Here is a 19,646-nt window from a genome sequence, read left to right on the forward strand (position 1 = left end):
TCATTTTAAACGCGTAATCGGTGGAAAACCTTTGACTTTTGAAGCGCTTAACACCTTCGCCATAGAAGTCGGGAGTATTTTAAATTTCAGGCCCCTTTGCACTCTTTCTACCAATCCAAATGACCCCTCCGCGCTTACACCTGCTCATTTTTTAATTGGTCGCCCTCTCACGATGCTGCCCGAGGATAATCTTCTTTCTGTTCCAGCAAACCGTCTATCCGTGTGGCGCTTTATCTCGCGAGCGCGTTAAGATTTCTGAAGAAGGTGGCTGCTGGGAGTAGTCCTCAAGGTTCATCCTGGGAGCGACGGAATCACCCGAGTTGCATCAATCAAAACCGCTCAAGGAGAATACTCACAAAATATTACACAACTCTGTCCATAACCAATAGAAACATAGTCACACAAATTTCATTGTAAACTTTACATCACGCTCAGACACATCAGCTCTATCTATCTGTCATTTTGCTCACATTTCCTCGCAACAGGGGGAGCGTGTTCCGTCTCAAACCGATTTAGGTATACGCTAGTCTCTCTTGATCGTGCACACTCCGTTCGGCTCACATCGGAAAAATCCTGTACACGGGCACGGGCGTGTCTATTACAAATCGTTTGCTAATTGGTGTGCTTTCGGACCGGGAGGAGAGAGAAAAGGATAATGCGGGAGAGCTACCGAATCTTCAGGAAAGTGCCGCGCGCATTCGTTCATTCTGTTCTCGCTCCTCGCTGACGACAGTCCTCTGCCGTTGCCACTTGGTGAGATCAGTACTTTTACTTGTTTGTACCATCGATTCCGTTTTTGGGTTAATGTTAAACATTCAATCTGTGAACAACATTTTTAATCGCGAATAATAGTTTTGTCGTGTACGTGGAACACGCGTAAATTGCTCGTAAGTGCGGGCTCGCCACGTGCCGTGGATTGCGCCACACACGTGTGTCCGGCGACTTCACTTCGCCGTGAATACCACCGACCGGGCACGTCATCATCGTCGCCCTTAATTGTGCGACCGCGCTTGGCCAGCCGGTCCGTAGAGTGTGAGAGCTTCTCTCCACTCTTACCTACCTCCTTGGACGTCCACCAGCTCGAGTAACACGCGGAATCGACATCTCCGTCTTCCCAGTCTCTCAGACTTAGCACCACGTGCCGACCCATTCGTACTCTACTTCTACTGACCGTCTCTCTAATCTTTCTACACACGCATACACACGCTGCTTACACCTCCATTATTTTTTGTTTTACTTACATTACAGTTGATTTAATTTGTCCGCTTTTTTCTAATAAATTGGATTTTTTATGCTTCTCAGCTTTTTCCCACAATTCTATTTACTTATTTAGTATTTACCCGACCAGATCCATCCTGTCCTTTATTATATTTAATGTAGATATTTTAGTACATTTGAGAAAATTCAAATAATTCAGTTCGATTATTATTATTGAGTTAACGTAAATTCCCTTATTGAACACGAGGCCTCTTCAACTGCGAAGAGACCCTCACATATACGTACAGTCAGTTTTTTGGGATATATCGACGGTTAGGTAAAAGACAGAGCCAACTCAGATACTTGGTGAAAAAGGAGCCAATTCGAAATTTGGGTTGAAAAAGGAGCCAACTCAGGTTCAGGTTGAAGAAGCAGCCAACTCGGGAGTAATTTTTTTTCATTAAGTTTTGTCGTGGTAGCACTGAAATTCACAATATAGGTATACCTATTTAAACGAACAAAGATTTTTTATTAATCCAATGGTTCAGAAAAATAATTTATGTTATTGTAATAGAGTGTACTACACTCATTAAATTATGTACTTTACAAGTCTGCTGCGATTAGACGTAAATTCTATGATCAGACTATGGATGTAAATCATTTTAAATGTTCTTCCAAAAATTGTTCAATACTTTTTTATTTTTAAATGTCGTGTTGAATAAAAAAAAAACTTGTGTTAACTATACAAGTGTTTTTTTTTTTTTGTGAACTGTAGCATAAACAGTTATTGTAATCTTTAATTTTTCTCTACTATTAATACACTAAACGTATGTCAATGCGGCACGCTACTTCATAATATTTTCATAAAAAACTGTGATATTCTTGTGGGATGACACCACTCTGGCACATATCTCTAAGATCTTTTTTTTTATTATTTAATTGAATTTTTGTATTGTATGCTTTGTTTAGTGCATGATTTACAAGTGTGTCTGAATTCAGAGACGTAGTTTGGAATCGTTCATCAAAATCGTATGTAAAGTAAATTGTAGAATCTGGAGTAATTTTAATTTCTCTTACTTGCAATACTTTTGCTTTACATTTTTTATGTTTGTTATAGATGTTTAGCACGATATGATTTGAACAATTTTGAAAATAAAATAAAGGATGACCATGGTATTATTAAATCAGATTTGAGAGGCAAACATAAGAACAGATAAAAAAAATAACGTATAAAAAGCACATATCTTAATAAACACAGTACACTCTATTACAATAACATAAATTATTTTTCTGAACCATTGGATTAATGAAAAATCTTTGTTCGTTTATATAGGTATACCTATATTGTGAATTTCAGTGCTACCACGACAAAACTTGATGAAAAAAAATTACTCCCGAGTTGGCTGCTTCTTCAACCCGAACCTGAGTTGGCTCCTTTTTCAACCCAAATTTCGAGTTGGCTCCTTTTTCACCAAGTATCTGAGTTGGCTCTGTCTTTTACCCAACCGTCGATATCATCAAAGAAGACGGTTCCAAATCTTCAGCTGAGAGCGTTCAAGCGGTTTCAAGTTTCTCGAAACCAAAGACTGTGGTCCAGCTGCATCGGTTCTTGGGAATCGTTAACGCTTATCAGCGCGGCATTCCCCACGTGGCTGAGACGCATACCCCGCTGAATGAGTGTATTCGTGGTTCGGTAAAGAATGGTAGACGTGAGATCGCGTGGACGCCGGAAGTGGACGCTGCATTTGAAATGGCTAAGAGAGATTTGGCTAGTATTGTTCTCTTGAGCCACCCCGCTATTGGAGCCGAAACCCGTCTGTTTACGGACGCGTTGGATCTAGCGATGGGAACTATTGTCGCGAGCAGCGTCAGTGCGGGTGCTGGAGACCTTTGGGCTTCTTTTCATGGAGGTTTACACCGGCGCACACCCAGTACAGCACTTACGATTGAGAGCTCATAGCTGCTTATGAGGCAACCAAATATTTTAGGTGTTTCTTAGAGACAATAAATTTTCATATTCTTACAGACCATAATCTCCTTGTTCACGCCTTCAAGCAACGCGCTGACAATGCTTAACTTCGTCAGTGCAGGCATCTTCCGTTTATCTCACAATTTACTACATCTATTCAGCATATTTCCGGTATTGAGAGCTCGGTCGCTGATGCTTTTTCGCGTATTTATTTGATACGTCTGCCTGTGGAGTTTAACTTACTTGAGTTGGCTCAACTTCAGAAGGTGGATCCCAAGTTAGCCAAGTTGTTGGAGGATTTGAGTAAGCACTTGCTAGTTATCAAGAGCATTGAGCGGGGTCAAGACCATTATAAGGTGTTTTACGATGTTTCGGGAAGCGTTCTTCGTCCGTATGTCACCTAGCTTCTTCGTAGACTAGTATTCGAACTTTTTCATGATCCTGCACATCCTGGAGCCAAAGTTACTGATAACATCATCAGACAGAGGTATGTTTGGCCTAGGATGCATATCAACATCAGGGCTTGGTGTAAGACCTGTGTCGATTGCCAAGCTTCAAAGGTTGGCTGGCATGTTTAAAATGATCCCTGTACCTTTTTCGCTCTGGATGGTCACTTTACACATATACATATGGATATTGTTAGTTCACTGCGCAGCTGCGAGGGTTATTCGTATATCCTTACGATGATTGATAGGTTTTTTCGTTGGCTGGAGGCTGTACCGCTTAGGGAGATTTCAGCCACTACTATAGCGCGAGCTTTCGTCGATAACTGGATCGCTTGTTTTGGTACTCCTTGCACCCTTATGACTAACCAGGGCCTTCTGAATCTCCTGGGCGTATAGCGGATCCGGATGGTAGCGTATCATTCTGCTGCAAACGGTATGATCGAGCGTTGGCATTGAGACTTAAAAAAAGCTTTGGTGCGCCATAATAATGAAAACTGGCTTAAGCAGCTGTCTACTGTTATGTTTAGTTTGCGGACAGCTGTGCGTCTTCATTTTGGGGCTTCGCCTGCCGATTTTTTGTATAGTACCTCACTTAGGGTGCCAGGTAAGTTGTCTCCCTGATGATTTTAAGCCGAACCCTCAGTATTTCTTGGAGGAGTTTCGTGTACACTTACAAAAGGTTGAACCCATTCCTGTGACGCATGTCGTCAGAAGTTACGTGTATTCTTCTTAAAAGATTTGCGCACCTGCACGCATATTTTTCTAAAGGCTCCGCTTTCAAAGAGGATGCTCGAACGACCGTACTCTAGCCCTCATGAGGTCCTTGAGCGTATTTCGGGCCAAAGTTATAAAATCAATGTAAACGGTTCTCCAAAGACAGCTTCGACCGAATTGCTAAAATCAGCTCACTTTGTTCCGGAAGACCTATAGCCTCCACCACTTTTAGAGGCCTTTCCACTGTCTAAACAGGCTCCGGAAGTCCGTCACATTCTTAAGACGTATTCAAATGAAAAAGTTGTTAACAGTTCTACAGAGACAGTAGTGTTTAACACTGATAAAAACAAATTTTTTTATATTGATAGGACAAAACGTATTGTTAACGTTTAACAAGATTTATCTCTGTAGCGCTTGTATACATTTATAAATTTACAACTTAAGTTGTGTAAAAGCTTTATGTTTTATAAAAACGTAATTAATCGATAGACTGTTCGACTGTGATTACACAATGCAAAAGTCATGCATTCCTACTACTGCCCCCATTAATTGTTTAACACGTAGAATGTTTATTTAAAAAGTTAGTGTCATAACTTGGGGGAAGTATTGTGGGGAATATAGCCTTAAGTAACTAGCATGAGCGGAAGTAAATCTCTAGTGGACACAATATACTTAACTGCGTACATCATGATATTCAGTGCTTGTTCTACCACCTACCCAAGCGGTTCTCCTGCATAATACTTTTTGAATGAACACTCGGTTCATAATCAACCAGGACGTATAATTCTTGTTGTAGTACACCTTATCCTGGGGAGCTTCCTGCTGGGGCTTACATCTACATACAGTAGCGACTTCAATCCCTACAGTTTGTTCGAGGGTTCACCCTCTAGTGAGTAGAACGTGAAACTTATTATCGCGAGTGATTTTTAAGCTACGCTGGATTCCCTCCAAAAGTTAAAGGTACTTGTTCATCGTCGTGGCTGTATATATGCAGTGTATAAATAATTAATTTAATATCGATGGCTAATGCGAAAACTACGAAATTAAGGAGGCTTGGGCGATTTTGAATTAAATGCTGGCTAGGTCTGAAATTCAGAGATTATATAGATAAAGTTTGCTAGATTTTTTTAGGAAAACAATATAGGTAGGTCAACACATTTATTTTCGAGAAAATCGCTTGTGAAAATTCGTCATTTTAACACGCAACCTAACGGAACCCGAAATTCAATAGACTACCTTACCGCAATAAAAAGCTGTGGGCCCACACATTAAATTGGTACATGTACTTGAAAGTATAAAGAATCTATTATTTAAAAAAAAGAATAGGATCAACACGTTAAATTTTGAGAAAATAGCGAGGAAAACATCGAACATGAGAATTGTTTTGTTCAGCTACTTTAAGTACGCATGCGCTGTACATTCATAAACATACAAGCATGAAAATTTGAGTCTAACACAAGTATAGGTATATAAGAGCAGATGAGAGCAAGAGAGTACAGTGCTGTCAGCTTTGTCGTGGCAGGGCCGTCATCTTTACACAAGGTACCTCGGGAAAACTAATAAATTTTTTAATATCGATTTTCCCAATGACTTTTCCGCGTATTATTGCTATTTTGTTAACACATGTGTATAATCAAAATGATTATAAAAAAAATATTACAAAGGATCATTTGTATGACAAATACCCCACAGGGGCCCCTCAATAGATACGACACCAAACGCCCAAGCCCCCTTAATTTGTTTTTTGTGCATATGGGTAAAATCACATTAAGAAAATTTGAAATACATACAATATGGGTAGAACGTATGAATGCATATGTATCAAACTTGCTTCTCACTAATTTTATATCATGTATTGTAAATATCAAGAAAAAATACACTAGTTAAATAGAAAGTGAAATAGACGTAAAATAATTTGCTGAAAATTTTTTTTCATCCGTAAAATATAGCATCTCGCGTAATTAGAAATATTTTTTTCTTCAAGGTAAAACGCCCAATACTTGGACAGATTTTTCGAAACTAGTTTTAACGCTCATATTCCGAAGTTAATGTGCAATACCTACTTCCATATTTTTTAAATATTAACTTGTAATTAGGATGCCTTAGGGTTATATAACACACGAAAAATGTTTTAAAATAGCTCTTAAATAATAGTTATCGTACATTTTAAGACATGTCAACTTATCGGAGTAGTTGGACAATCATTCTCCACTGTCGTAGTAGTTGGACAACCTTGAAAACCAAAAGTTGGACAATGCTGCAGTACTTGGACAAGTTGGAAAGCAGTACTTAGACAATACTTACTTAAACAATTTTACAGTTGTATAAATCATGATAAGGCGCAAGTACTTATTAAAACTAAGGTATGTATTTAGATAAATACCTTATAACGAAAAAAGGTTAACGAAGGTGATAAATAATAACAAATTCATTGCGTGAAATTCATAAATAAAGTTCTTGATCTTTTTTCAAAAAATAATTTATTAAATACAAGATGAATTCCTCAGGGTGTATTTTGATTTTCAACATTTTTATTTGTGAGGAATCGCACTTCTTCTTGATTTGAATTTTCTTTTGCAGGAACTGCATCTCTTCAATCGCAAACGAATTATCCAACTCAATTAAGTTCTCACCTCGGTTCTCACTTAGTTTTTTCGATTGTTCTATCAGTAAAGTAGTGTAAACGCAATTTTACTGTTTTTTTTTAGTTTTGTAATTTAAGATTCATTTTTAATAAGATTGTAATTTTTCTTACTTTTCTTTTTTGTTTTTGTTGTATGACTTCCACTTTTGTTTGTTTTCATTCTTTTAAATCTTTTTTAAAACATTTTTCCTCTTTTCAGAACCCATACTTCATCTGTATTTACAGTAAATTGGAGGTTAACTTTTCAAAATGTTAAAAAAACGATTTTCTTAGAGCGGTGCACCTCTTAACAACAAAATTGATTAGTACAGTGTTTTTTTTCGACAAAGTACTTCACTTTTCATACACTTTTGTTAAAAAAAATTCGCGTAAAAGATTAACTACGTTAAAAGGTAAACAACTTTGATTGTATGTCCATGTACTGGCTACAACGTTTTTGTGCCTATGACCTGACGTTGGACAAGAGCTCCACGTCTGCCCAACTACTACGAAATCGTGAGGTGTACTTGGACAGCTAATTTTAAATTATAAACATTTTTTTCTACGATTACATTGAAATTAACGTAAAAGTTGTAAAATAATACCATGCAGTATGCATACAAATGCATTGGATTAATTTTAACGAGCATAACCTATTATCAAAATCATAGAAAACAGAGGAAAATTATCGCACTCTTATGGCACCTACGGTTAAATTTAGAATCATTCGCTTGTATTAAATTTTGCTGAAATTTATTAAAAAATTCAAGTATATCATCAATAATAATCATAGCAATACTAATCTATTACGTTTTTTAAAATATCTCTTTTTTATTTGCTACAATGACTGATTTCCCACTGTCCAACTATCGGTCTAAATTTCAGTTTTGTCCAAGTATTGGGCGTTTTACCTCATTACAAAATTAAAGTATTCCCTAGTTTGTACATTATTCTATTCCTTTACTTTATACAATATTAAAGTGACTCCATGCTGCATTAAAAAAATATGAGTGCAAAAATTCCAGTCTTATTTTATATATATATATATGTGTGTGTGTGTGTGTGTGTGTGTAAAGGAATATTACCATGGCCATTTTAATACAATTCAAACATCCTCACACTACATATGCTTGTCACTTGAATACTTTAAAAATATATATTGAATCATAATTTAATAAAGGGTTAGTGTGACATTAAATTTTTTACTGAATTGTTGTATGATCTTAATTTGAATTGAAATATCTATAAAAAAAAAATCAATCAATACATGCAAAACTTTTTTATAAATTATTTCTTCTACATTGTTCCATAAATATACTTGTAGTTATGTTAGAAAAAAAAATAGGAATGTAAAACTTATTAGCTTAGTGACGGAGCTAAACATCAAATGCTTGGCTGTCAGCGAAAAAAAAATCAGTGGTTGTAAATGTGTCATGTACTTTCCTTAACCTGCAAGGTTCTCAAAATTATATACATAGTGAGTTAGCTCATGACTACCATGTTGTGTATGTGAGTGCGAGCGTAACTATTATAGAGTAGCGCTGTTGCCTGCGCCACAGATCATGAGTGTGGCGTTGGCGTGTATGAGTCCAGTGTATGTGCAGGCACGGGAGCATAAGCATGCATCTCGCAATTACCACTGTGTATCCTTGTGTATTGTTAAGTAATAAACCATTTGATCTCTCTAATAAAAAGCGTGTATCTTATTGCTGTCTCCTACTACATAGAGATACTACATTAGTGACGAGGTAAAAGATTGAGGGGTTGATCTGATCAAGTACAACGGGCAGTGGCTTGCACGTGCTTGGTGATTTTGGCGCCAAGTAAAAATTTTTTTTTTCCTTCTTCAACGTAGAGAGTTGCAGCGAGGTGAATGGCAGGTAATAGAGATGTGTGTGAATAGTGCAATGTAAGTCAGAAAGAATTTGCACAACAAGCTAGTAATTTGAAAACTCTTACTGAGAGTGTGTTCAAGTTAGGGCAAGAGAATCGCAACTTGTTAACAGAATTAGACGAAGCTATGGCAAACAAAGGTCCATTGGGAAATGTCGAGTCATTCGACGAAGACGAAGATGACTGGGATCAATGGATTGAGCGATTAGAGTTATATTTCACTGCCAATGGCATTGATAATACCAAGAAAGTGAGTGTTCTTCTAACATTGTTGGGTAAAAAAAGATATGCATTGATAAGGAGCTTGTGCATGCCTGACCTGCCCTCGTCGAAGAGTTATACAGCATTGGTTGAATTAATGAAGAGGCACCTTCGCCCAGCACCTAGTAAAATAACTGAAAGATTTAAGTTCAAAAAGTGTGTTCAACGAGACGGCGATTCAGTCAGTATCTTTTGTTCGAATCTGAAAAAGGCGGCCACACACTGCAACTTCGGCGACGAGGTCAATAGTCATCTACGCGACCAGTTTGTGTGGGGCATTCGCGACGATGGCATCAAGAAGATGTTGCTGCGGGAAGAGAATTTAGTATTTGACTCAGCGGTAAAAAAAGCCCTGGCAATGGAGTCAGCAACACGTGACGCGGCAGGCATGCTTCTTGATAGCAGTTCCATGAATTTCGTTAAGGGGTGGCAGCAGTGGCAGAAAGGCGGCAGCAGCAGCAGCAGCATCGGCAGTTCATCAAATTCAGCAGAGGGGACAAGTAAAGCGTGTGTTCGTGGCGGATATACGAATCATTTGGCGTTGAAGTGCAGGTTTGTTGAGTATGTTTGTAATGCGTGCGGTCAGAAAGGACATTTAGCGCGCGTTTGTAAGGTTAATTCACAGAAAAGTGACCAAACTCGTGTTAAGCTAAAGAAAGTTAGTTCTAAAGTTAAAGCTAAAAATCAATTTGTAGAGGAAAAATCGGGCGATGAAGAAGATGTGAGTGATGTTGATAATGTTTTTTTTTCCGATGTTGATACTAGAAGGTTAACCGTAGATGTTTTCGTTTGTAACAAGGAAGTCACGTTTTAAATTGATACAGGTTCGGTCATATTGGCTATTTCCGAATCTACTTATTGTAAATTTTTTACTATTGATATGAAAATCCACCCAACGTCACGTCATTTTAATTGTTATACCGGAGAGACCATGAACCCAATTGGTTTCGCTATTGTGCCTGTGACATATAAAAATAAAAGTCTCTCGTTAGAATTGTTTGTGATGCCAGGCAACAACGCTCCTATCATTGGGTTGGATTGGTCATGGACATTGGACATAATAAAGCGTGATTCTAACGGTGTTGTTTTGATTAATAAAATTGATGAGAGAGCGTTACTGAAAGATTTTAATGGAGTATTTTCTGAATCTTTAGGACTGTTTAATGTAAAAAAAATTTACTATTGCAATGAAAAACAATGCCAGACCAGTTTTTTGTAAACCGAGAACAGTGTCGTATGCTATTAGATCTAAAGTTGAGTCTGAATTGAATAGATTGGTCGAATCGGGTATTCTTGTCCCAGTTAAGAGCAGTGAGTGGGCCACTCCCATTGTGACTTTCTTAAAAAAGAACGGTCAAGTGCGGATCTGCGGTGACTTCAAGGTCACGCTTAATCCCTATATGAAAATTGACAGGTACCCCATTCCTCGAGTTCAAGACCTGTTAGCTACCCTGCAGGGCCATGCGGTTCAATCTAAGTTGGACTTAACCCAAGCATACCAGCAGATTGAGTTGGATTCAGCGTCACAGGAGTTGACCACCATTTCGACTCATAAAGGACTGTTTAAATATACGCGGGTTCGTTATGGTATCGCCTCGGCTCCGGGTTGGTTCCAGAGAGAAATGGAAGGGCTGTTAGGTAATATTGAAGGGGTTAGTATATTTTTTGACGATATCAGAATAGGGGAAAAAGATCAAGCTAAGCATGATGATCGGTTATTTCAGGTACTTTCACGTCTTAAAGCAGCAGGTCTTACACTTAATTTATTAAAATGCTTAATTTCAAAAAGTTAAATTAAATTTTTGGGCTATGATGTTGATGACAACGGTATTCATGTTTTGAGTGAAAAAATAGATGCAATTTGGCAGATCCCTAGCCCAAAAAACGTGAAACAGCTACAAACTTTTTTAGGTATAGTGAATTATTCTAAATTTGTAAGAAATTATGCGATGACCATTCATCTTTTATACAATCTTCTTAAGAAAAATGTAACTTGGTGCTGATCAGAAGAATGCGAGGATGCATTTATCAAAGCCAAAGCTAGTTTACCATCTTTTGACGTTCTTGTTCATTTTAATCTAAAGCTTTCGATCAAGGTCACGTGCGATGCATCACCTACGGGTATTGGAGCGATTTTGTCTCACGTCATGATGGATGGTAGCGAAAGGCCGGTAGCCTACGCTTCGCGAACCTTGACTAAGGCGGAACAAAATTATTCTCAAATTGATCGAGAGGCATTGGCTATTATTTTTGCAATTTGTAAGTTTTATCCGTATGTGTTTGGGTTTAAGTTTACTTTGGAAACTGATCACAAACCGCTGGTTCACATATTTGGGGAGAAAAAGGGTTTACCCCATATGTCAATGAGCCGTTTGCAAAGGTGGGAAGTTTTTCCTTCAGGGTATGATTATCAAATTGTTCACATTAAGGGTGAAAATAATAGCCACGCCGACTGTTTGTCTAGGTTAAATAATTCTAAGATAGCGAATCCTGTAGAAGGAGATTTTACGTATTTAAATTATTCGCAAGAAGTTTTGAGCTTCGTTTCGATAGACGATGTCCTGCGTGAGTTGAATGAGTGTCTAGTTCTCAAAACTGTGCGCCACTATGTCAGAACCGGATGGCCATGCGTGGTTGGCGACGAATTTGAGTCATATTAGCGTCGAGCATCTGAGTTATCTATTGAAGGAGATTGTTTGTTATGGGGTCACCGGCTTGTCATCCCCAGGGCCTTGCGCGCATTAGTCTTGAGCGAATTACACGGCGGTCACATGGGCATTGTGAAAATGAAAGCGTTGGCCAGGTCTTATGTCTAGTGGCCGGGCATTGATTTTGAAATTGAGGCAATTACAAAAAAATGTGAGTTATGTTCGAAACATGGTAATGATCCACCTAAATCTGTATTAAATGTATGGGAATGGCCACAGGCTTCAAATTTACGTTTACACGCTAATTTTTTAGGCCCTATTCAAGGCAAGATGTATTTGATAGTAACTGATGCGCACTCTAAATGTGTCGACGTGAGAGAAATGAGTGATATCACGGCTAATTCAACTATTGAGGCGTTCAAAGAGTATTTTGCAGCGTGGAGCCTTCCCGAAAAAATTGTTATTGATAAGGGCCCAGCGTTTATTTCTCAGGAATTTAGGAAGTTTTTGCGCAGGTATATGATCGATCACTGTTTAACTCCACCTTACCATCCGGCTAGCAACGGGGCTGCAGAAAATTCGGTTAAAACCTTCAAAAGTAAATTTAAATTGTTTTTGTTAGAGGGACTAAATAGGCGCGAAGCACTATCCAAGTATTTATACCACTATAGGTCCACTCCGCACGTAACCACTGGTCTCTCACCAGCCGAACTCCAGACCGGTTGAAAATTTCCAACGCGTTTTGATCTATTAAAAAAAGGCGCAGAGAGGTCAGTTGAAAAGAAGCAACTGTTACAAAAAGAAAATTTTCGCGGTAACAGAATAATCGATTTCCACAGTAATGATGCGATCGGGTCGTGGCCAAGGATTTCAGGAATAATTCCTGGGAAAAAGCTAAGATTGTAGACAAATTGGGTCCAGTCACTTATTTGGTAAAAACTCAAAATGATCTGATGTGGAAGAGACATCTGGACCATGTCAAACCAAGTATGCTGAGTCATTCAGCTGTCCCACAGTTAAGCAAGACAGATCCTTCCGGTAAAAAAGAAATGGTTATCAATAATCAGGGAGTCCTTACAGATCAGATTGTTAATGATGTTGTGGTTTGTAATGAAACAAGCAAAGATGCGTCTTCGTGTGAAATACCGGCCGAAATTATCAAACAACCGTCAGTTGCTGTAAGAGTTACGCAAGCGAAGACTCATGCTGACAATATACCTCTTAGACAATCGGAACGTATGCCAAAGCGCAGAAAAAGACTAAATTTGTAGCGGCTTATTTTTTTTCAAGGGGGAGGATTGTTGTGTATGTGAGTGCGAGCGTAACTACTATAGAGTAGCGCTGTTGCCTGCGCCACAGATCATGAGCGTGGCGTTGGCGTGTACGAGTCCAGTGTATGTGCAGGCACGGGAGCATAAGCATGCATCTCGCAATGACCACTCTGTATCCTTGTGTATTGTTAAGTAATAAACCATTTGATCTCTCTAATAAAAAGCGTGTATCTTATTGCTGACTCCCACTACATAGAGATACTACATACCATAAGAATAAAAATAAGCGTGTGAGGGAGCATATATTGAAATTAAGAGGTACTGAAGTGAAAATTTCACCATGGTTTGATCTGTAAATAGGCAATCCTAAACATAAAAAAACTTCTCCTTGGCACTTATCATCATTATAGTAAAGTATATTGTCATAATCGTTTACTAGTACTTATGGTAAAAGAAATAATGGAAATTAAAAACCTATTAAGTGAGTTTGAGCGCAGACGGTAACGGACGATCAGTGAATGCAAGTGTGTTATAGACTTTCATTGACCTGCAGGATTTTCCAAAGTATATACATTTATCTGGCTTGCTAGCTTACAAACTACATAAAAACCATAACTTGGCCAGTAAGGAGGCATACATTTTTATTTATAGATAAAAACATACAAAAAATTTACCATCACTTGATCCGAAAATCGGCGTTTCTGAGCTCAGAAAAAATTTTCCTCAGAGCTTATCATTGTTTTAGTATATTTAATTGTTGTTATAGTTAATAAATAGTTATGTTAGAAAATATTTAAGAGATTTGAAACCGAACAGTTTAGTTACAGCACTGTTCATCAATAGAAACTGATTGTCAATTACGAAAAATCGGTAGTCAGTATGTCATATACTTTCCTTAAATTTAATGGTTTTTAAGATTATACATTTTTTAAGTTCACTTATAAACTACATAAAAACAAAAACTGGGTGCGTAAGGAATCGTATATTTCAATTGCAAAATGGAAACATAAGAAAATTTCCTATCACTTGATCCGAAAATCGGCATTCTTGAGCTCAGAAAAAATTTTCCTCGGAGCTCATAAATATTGTTGTGTAACATGTAGTTGTAATAGTTAACATGTAGTTATTTTAGGAAATATAAATGGAATGTGAATCCAATGAACGGAATTATAGCGCTGTACATTGAATAAGACCAATTGTTAGTTACGAAAAATTGGTACTTGTAGTAAATTACATACTTCCCTAAACCTTCAGAGCTTCAAAAGTTATAAACCTTGTGAGTTTGCTTATAAACTACATAAATCAAATATTGGGCGAGCAAGGTATCACATATTTTAATTGCAAAATGAAAAAAAATAAGAAAATTTTGTATCACTGGATCCGAAAATAGGTGCTTCCGAGGTCTCTTAAAATTTTCCTCAGAGCTTATTATCTTTACCTTAGTACATTTTATTGTTGTTAGAGTTAACTTATAGTTTTGTCAAAAAATGTAAATAGGGTGTGAATCCAATTAACTGAGTTACAGTGCTGTACATCAAATAAGACTAATTGTCAGTTACAAAAAGTCGGTAGTTGTAAGTATGTCGTATATTTTCCTTAAATTTAATGGTTTTTAAAATTTTATATCTTCTAACTTTGCTTATAAATTGAATAAAAATAAAAACTGGGTGGGTAAGGAATCTTATATTTCAATCGCGAAATAGAAGCATAAGAAAATTTTTCAGTACCTAATCCGAAAATGGGCGTTCTTGAGCTCAGAAAAAAATTTTCCCCAGAGCTCGTAAATATTTTTGTGTAATTCATTGTTGTAATAGTTAACTTGTAGTTATGTTAGGAAATATAAATAAAATATGAATCCACTAAACGGAGTTATAGCGCTGTACATCCTCAATTAATAAGACCAATTGTTAGTTACGAAACATCGGTATGTATGTTATATAATGTCCTAAACCTTTAGAGCTTTAAAAATTATATACCTTATTAATTTGCTTATAAATTACATAAAAATAAAAATTGGGCGAGTAATGAATCATGAATTTCAATTTCGAAATCAAAACACAAGAAAATTTTTAATTACTCGATCAGAAAATCGGCATTTCTGAGGTCAGAAAAATTTTTCTTCAGAGCTTATTATTGTTTTAGTATATTTTATTGTTGTAATAGTTAAAAGAAAGTTATGTTAGGAAATATTCATGGGATGTGAATCCAATTGACGGAGTTACAGCGCTGTACATCGAATAAGACCAATTGTTAGTTACGAAAAATTGGTACTTGTAAGTGTGTCATATGCTTTCCTCAAATTATAGAGCTTTCAAAAGTGTAAATCTTGTTAGTATACTGATATACTACATAAAAACAAAAACTGGTTGGGGAAAGGATCATAGATTTTTTTTTATAAATAAAAAAGTACAAAAATTTTCTTACAAATCCATTTGAAAATCCTATTGAAAATCATTTTCGACGTAAAAAAAAGATACTCTTTTACTATTTTTGTAATAAGATACTCTTACGATAAGACAAATCTTTACGTGATTAAAGCCTTAGTAGAGGTGCTGGGACAAAAAAGTTCTTTTTTTCATTTAAAAAAAATGCAATGGGCGAGCGCTCGGAACTTCCCACTGAACTTTGTTTATGTAGGTATATCTATAACTCTGATCATTGAAATGAGGTACCTTTCGTTAGTAATGAATTTAAGGGTCTAACTAATTAAGGAAAATCAGAGTCGCGTTGATCATAAAAATTGTTCTATACTTTTTAAGTTTTTAAGTGTCAGTAAATCAGCCAACCCATAAACTTTTTGAGGTTCTGACCTAACTTCTTTTTCTGAGATAGTCCTAGATAAGCAACATGTTTTCTACAAAATAGGCATTTGTCTGGTTGTAAGGTTAGTTCTGTGGTTCTCAATTGATCTAGTATTTTTTTAATCTTTGTACTATTCTTGAAGCAAATTAAGTTACATAAATTGCGATGTCATTTATGTACACGAAGAATTCGATGCCTTCCCTACTAAAAATATTTAGGTGACTTGTCATGTTATTTTTCAGGTGACATGTCAGATCAAAAGCCGTGCCAATTTACCATATAGAAGTGTCATGTAGAATTGTCATGTGAAAGTGTCATGTGGATTTTTATAAGCTAGATTTTCGGTGATTCAAAAGTGAAAAAGTAAAACTTGTACTTCTAACTGCTAAAAAGCTGTGAGAATAGCTTACATTAATAGTAAAAAAAAAGCATCAGTAAAGGGCTTTGAACATTGTCCGGATCATTGGTAGTCGAATGTCTTTACCACTGGGCCAGAATGGATTAGACACTTGAGACAGAATCTATGTCCTTGTCAGGTACATCTAAAACTAATGTTTATTTTATGATTTCGTGAATAACATTTACTGCCTAAGTTATCTAATTGATAATTAACTTTTTGTAAATGTACATTTTATATTGTTTCGTGTCTCTTAATACGTTCATCAACAGTAAATTTATTAATTGATCTTACAACTACTTTTCGTTCACGGATTTCACTTAAACTTTACATATACTTTCGATTCTAAAGGAAAATAGTCTGTTTCTAAAAGTGTAATGAATTTGTTGTAATTGCTACAACAAGGATGTGGACTATCTGCTCCTTTTTAATACTTTAATGTGCGTATCGAATACAAGCAAAAAAAATAATTTTTCACTTATTTATACAGTACTCAGATAAATTATACAAATTTCTGCAACGTAAGCGTATACATAAAAAAAGGTTTTTTCGAAAACTATTAGATTCAAACAAAAATTTGAAAATTGTTATCTTAACTAGAATTGGAAATTGTATAAAGCATTATCTTAAATACATTTCTGTTGGTATTCAATACGCACATTAAAGTAGTAAAGAGGAAATTGTAATACACAACTTTGTTGTAGCAGTTATAACAAATTTATAACATTTTTAAAAATAGACTTTTTCCCTTGGAAAGTGAAGTATCTGGAAAGTTTAAGTAAAATCTGTGAACAAAAAGAAGTTGTAAAATCAATCACTAGATTTACTGTTGACGAACGTATTAAGAGACACGAAACAATGTAAAATGTACATTTACAAAAAGTTAATTATCAATAAGGTAACTAAGGCGGTAAATGTTATTCACGAAATCATAAAATAAACATTAGTTTTAGATGTACCTGATAAGGACGTAGATTCTGTCCCAAATGTCTAATCCATTCTGGCCCAGTGGTGAAGACATTCGACTACCAATGATCCGGACCATGTTCAAAGCCCTTTACTGATGCTTTTTTTTACTATTAATGTAAGCTATTCTCACAGCTTTTAAGCAGTTAGAAGTACAAGTTTTACTTTTTCACTTTTGAATCGCCGAAAATCTAGCTTATAAAAATCCGCATGACACTTTCACATGACAATTCTACATGACACTTCTATATGGTAAATTGGCACGGCTTTTAACCTGACATGTCACCTGACAAATAACATGACAAGTCACCTGAATATTTTCAGTGGGGTTGTAAGCCGTATGAGGTCTTGTTCATCAACACTTGGAGGGTTTTAGGAGATCCTCTTAGGTCCACAGGCATACTTTTAATTTGCAAGTGTTAAAATGGATAGACGAAGTATTTATCGGGAAATCTTACAAATATATGGGTACCTACTGACAGCCAGAAGCCAAATCAAGGGTAAAAAATTCTTGCAACCACCTAGTTATTCTTCAATCTTATTGTTAGTTATATTAGACAGTGTTGATATACAGATGTGATTGTTCTTTCATTAAAGACAGGAAAATTGATTACTAACCTTCTACAACTTCTACTTACTTGGTATTTTTCTCCGTAAATCCCTGGTTTGGCTTACAATTTTGGAAAATTCTCATGAGTTTTATCAGAGATACAAGTTTCAATTCTATGCAGAGTCCTTGTTCTTGCAGTTAATTGAACTACAGGTATATAGTGTGTATGAGAATATAGGATACTTCGCTCAGCTGATTATTATATTAAATGTTGTAGATTAGGATATGTAGCTTATTCTATAAAATAGTTCCACTTTTGCATGTTCTAAGAACTCATTTGTTAAATAAAAATTCATCGGTATTGCATGTACAATAACTTTAACTACTACGTAAACTCACACTTTTTCTCCAGCATAACTTTATAAAATAGTGCTTGTACACAGTTTCGCGTCAAATTAAAAAAAGATGTCATAAAAAAAAAAAATTTTAGTTTGTCAGTACCGTTTAAGCTAACTTTTTTTGCGTAGTAGACAATCCTGAAATCATATTTAAAATCACCTTTCTTATGCTATTAGAAGAAACCATGCAGAAATTATAGCTGAATACTATTTTGAAAGGAATCCATAAGCATGTATGTTATTCCATAATAGTATTATTCCATATGTTTCAGTTTCGGTAAGGATTATATATAGTCAAACTTTTATGGTACGTAAGGAAATTAAACATGTTTTTTTTACTTATTATGACTATTACTTTGTGGTATTCCTCACACAAAACTTTTCGAATATTTGAAAAAATTTGGATTTAAAAACTCAAAAAGATGCTTATTACCATTAATAACCACTAATAAAATGAATAAGCAAATTCTCATTGGACTGTAGGCCACATTCGATATTATTACGAAATGATTTTAAGTATACGTGTAAGATCACTTACGTTCATCAAATTATTATCTGTGCATAATTAAAAAATATGCCAAACATCACATATATTAACTCTGTAACAAAAGTTTATTCAAAAAAATTATTTTTTTTAAAACTTTTTGTCCCTCACGATATAATAATTGTTCTGATACTATCTTATACTCGTAGCAGCATAATGTTTGGTCCAGATATTTCTTTTAATACATATTACACACTTGAATAACGTTAAAGGTAAAATTTTTTAGCTCATATCTCAAGAACGTAGATGAAGTTCCTTATCAAAGATAAGAATCTATTGTGCATAACCAGCAAGTGTACAGAAAATTAAACTGATTTTCAATATTAATAATGAAATTCTCATATTATGGTTTTGAAATACTTTCATTTAATGAAATTAATGTTGAATTACTAGAGTTATTACTAGAATCACACGATGGAAAAATTTAACTAACCAATTTACTGAATTGTCATTATGCAATGTTTTTTGCTAAAGGTATAAATCTGCTTCAAATTCTATTTTATAACCATCCTTTCGATTAAAATTCATTAGAACCCTATAATTTTCATGTGTATCGCTGTAATCATAACTTAAGGAGTAAGTTAATTTTTTCAAAGTTCTTAGGACTTTATTTACAAAAAATGACCTTGTAAATAATGAAATAAGCTAAGTTTACAACTTTTTTATCTATGGTAATAACTGTTTTCTAAAATATCCTATTATTGACAATTTGTAGTTTATTTTTGAGTTTTGCAAAAAAGTGTTAACTACAGCTTAATTTTTATGCTGTATTATCAGCTCTACTGTGTTGTGCTAATTTTTGTATCTATACATACTATTATGCACTCAAGACATTTGAATATGACATTGCTAATTTAGCTTCCATCTAGTAAACATACGTTTTTCATCATTACGAAAGTATATTTTCCAGAAAAAGATTTTTTAGTTTTTATAGTAAAATGTTTTTTAAATGGATTTTTAAAAAAAA

At 35.5% G+C, this 19,646-nt stretch overlaps 1 protein-coding gene across 1 annotated transcript in view; it reads right to left on the reverse strand.

Annotated features, from left to right (window-relative positions):
- Positions 1-18,767, reverse strand: part of LOC106641897 (neuropeptides capa receptor) — a 617,109-nt gene extending 598,342 nt beyond the window's left edge. Inside the window, exon 1 of the mRNA XM_089598482.1 lies at positions 18,674-18,767. The gene's annotated coding sequence lies outside the window, so the exon portion shown is untranslated. The remainder of the gene's footprint in view (positions 1-18,673) is intronic.
- Between the last annotated feature and the right edge of the window lie 879 nt (positions 18,768-19,646).

The sequence above is a fragment of the Copidosoma floridanum genome, unplaced genomic scaffold (genome assembly GCF_036245765.1).
Source record: "Copidosoma floridanum isolate Cflo_tuat_1 unplaced genomic scaffold, Cflo_Japanese_pri ptg000006l, whole genome shotgun sequence".
Taxonomy (NCBI): domain Eukaryota; kingdom Metazoa; phylum Arthropoda; class Insecta; order Hymenoptera; family Encyrtidae; genus Copidosoma; species Copidosoma floridanum.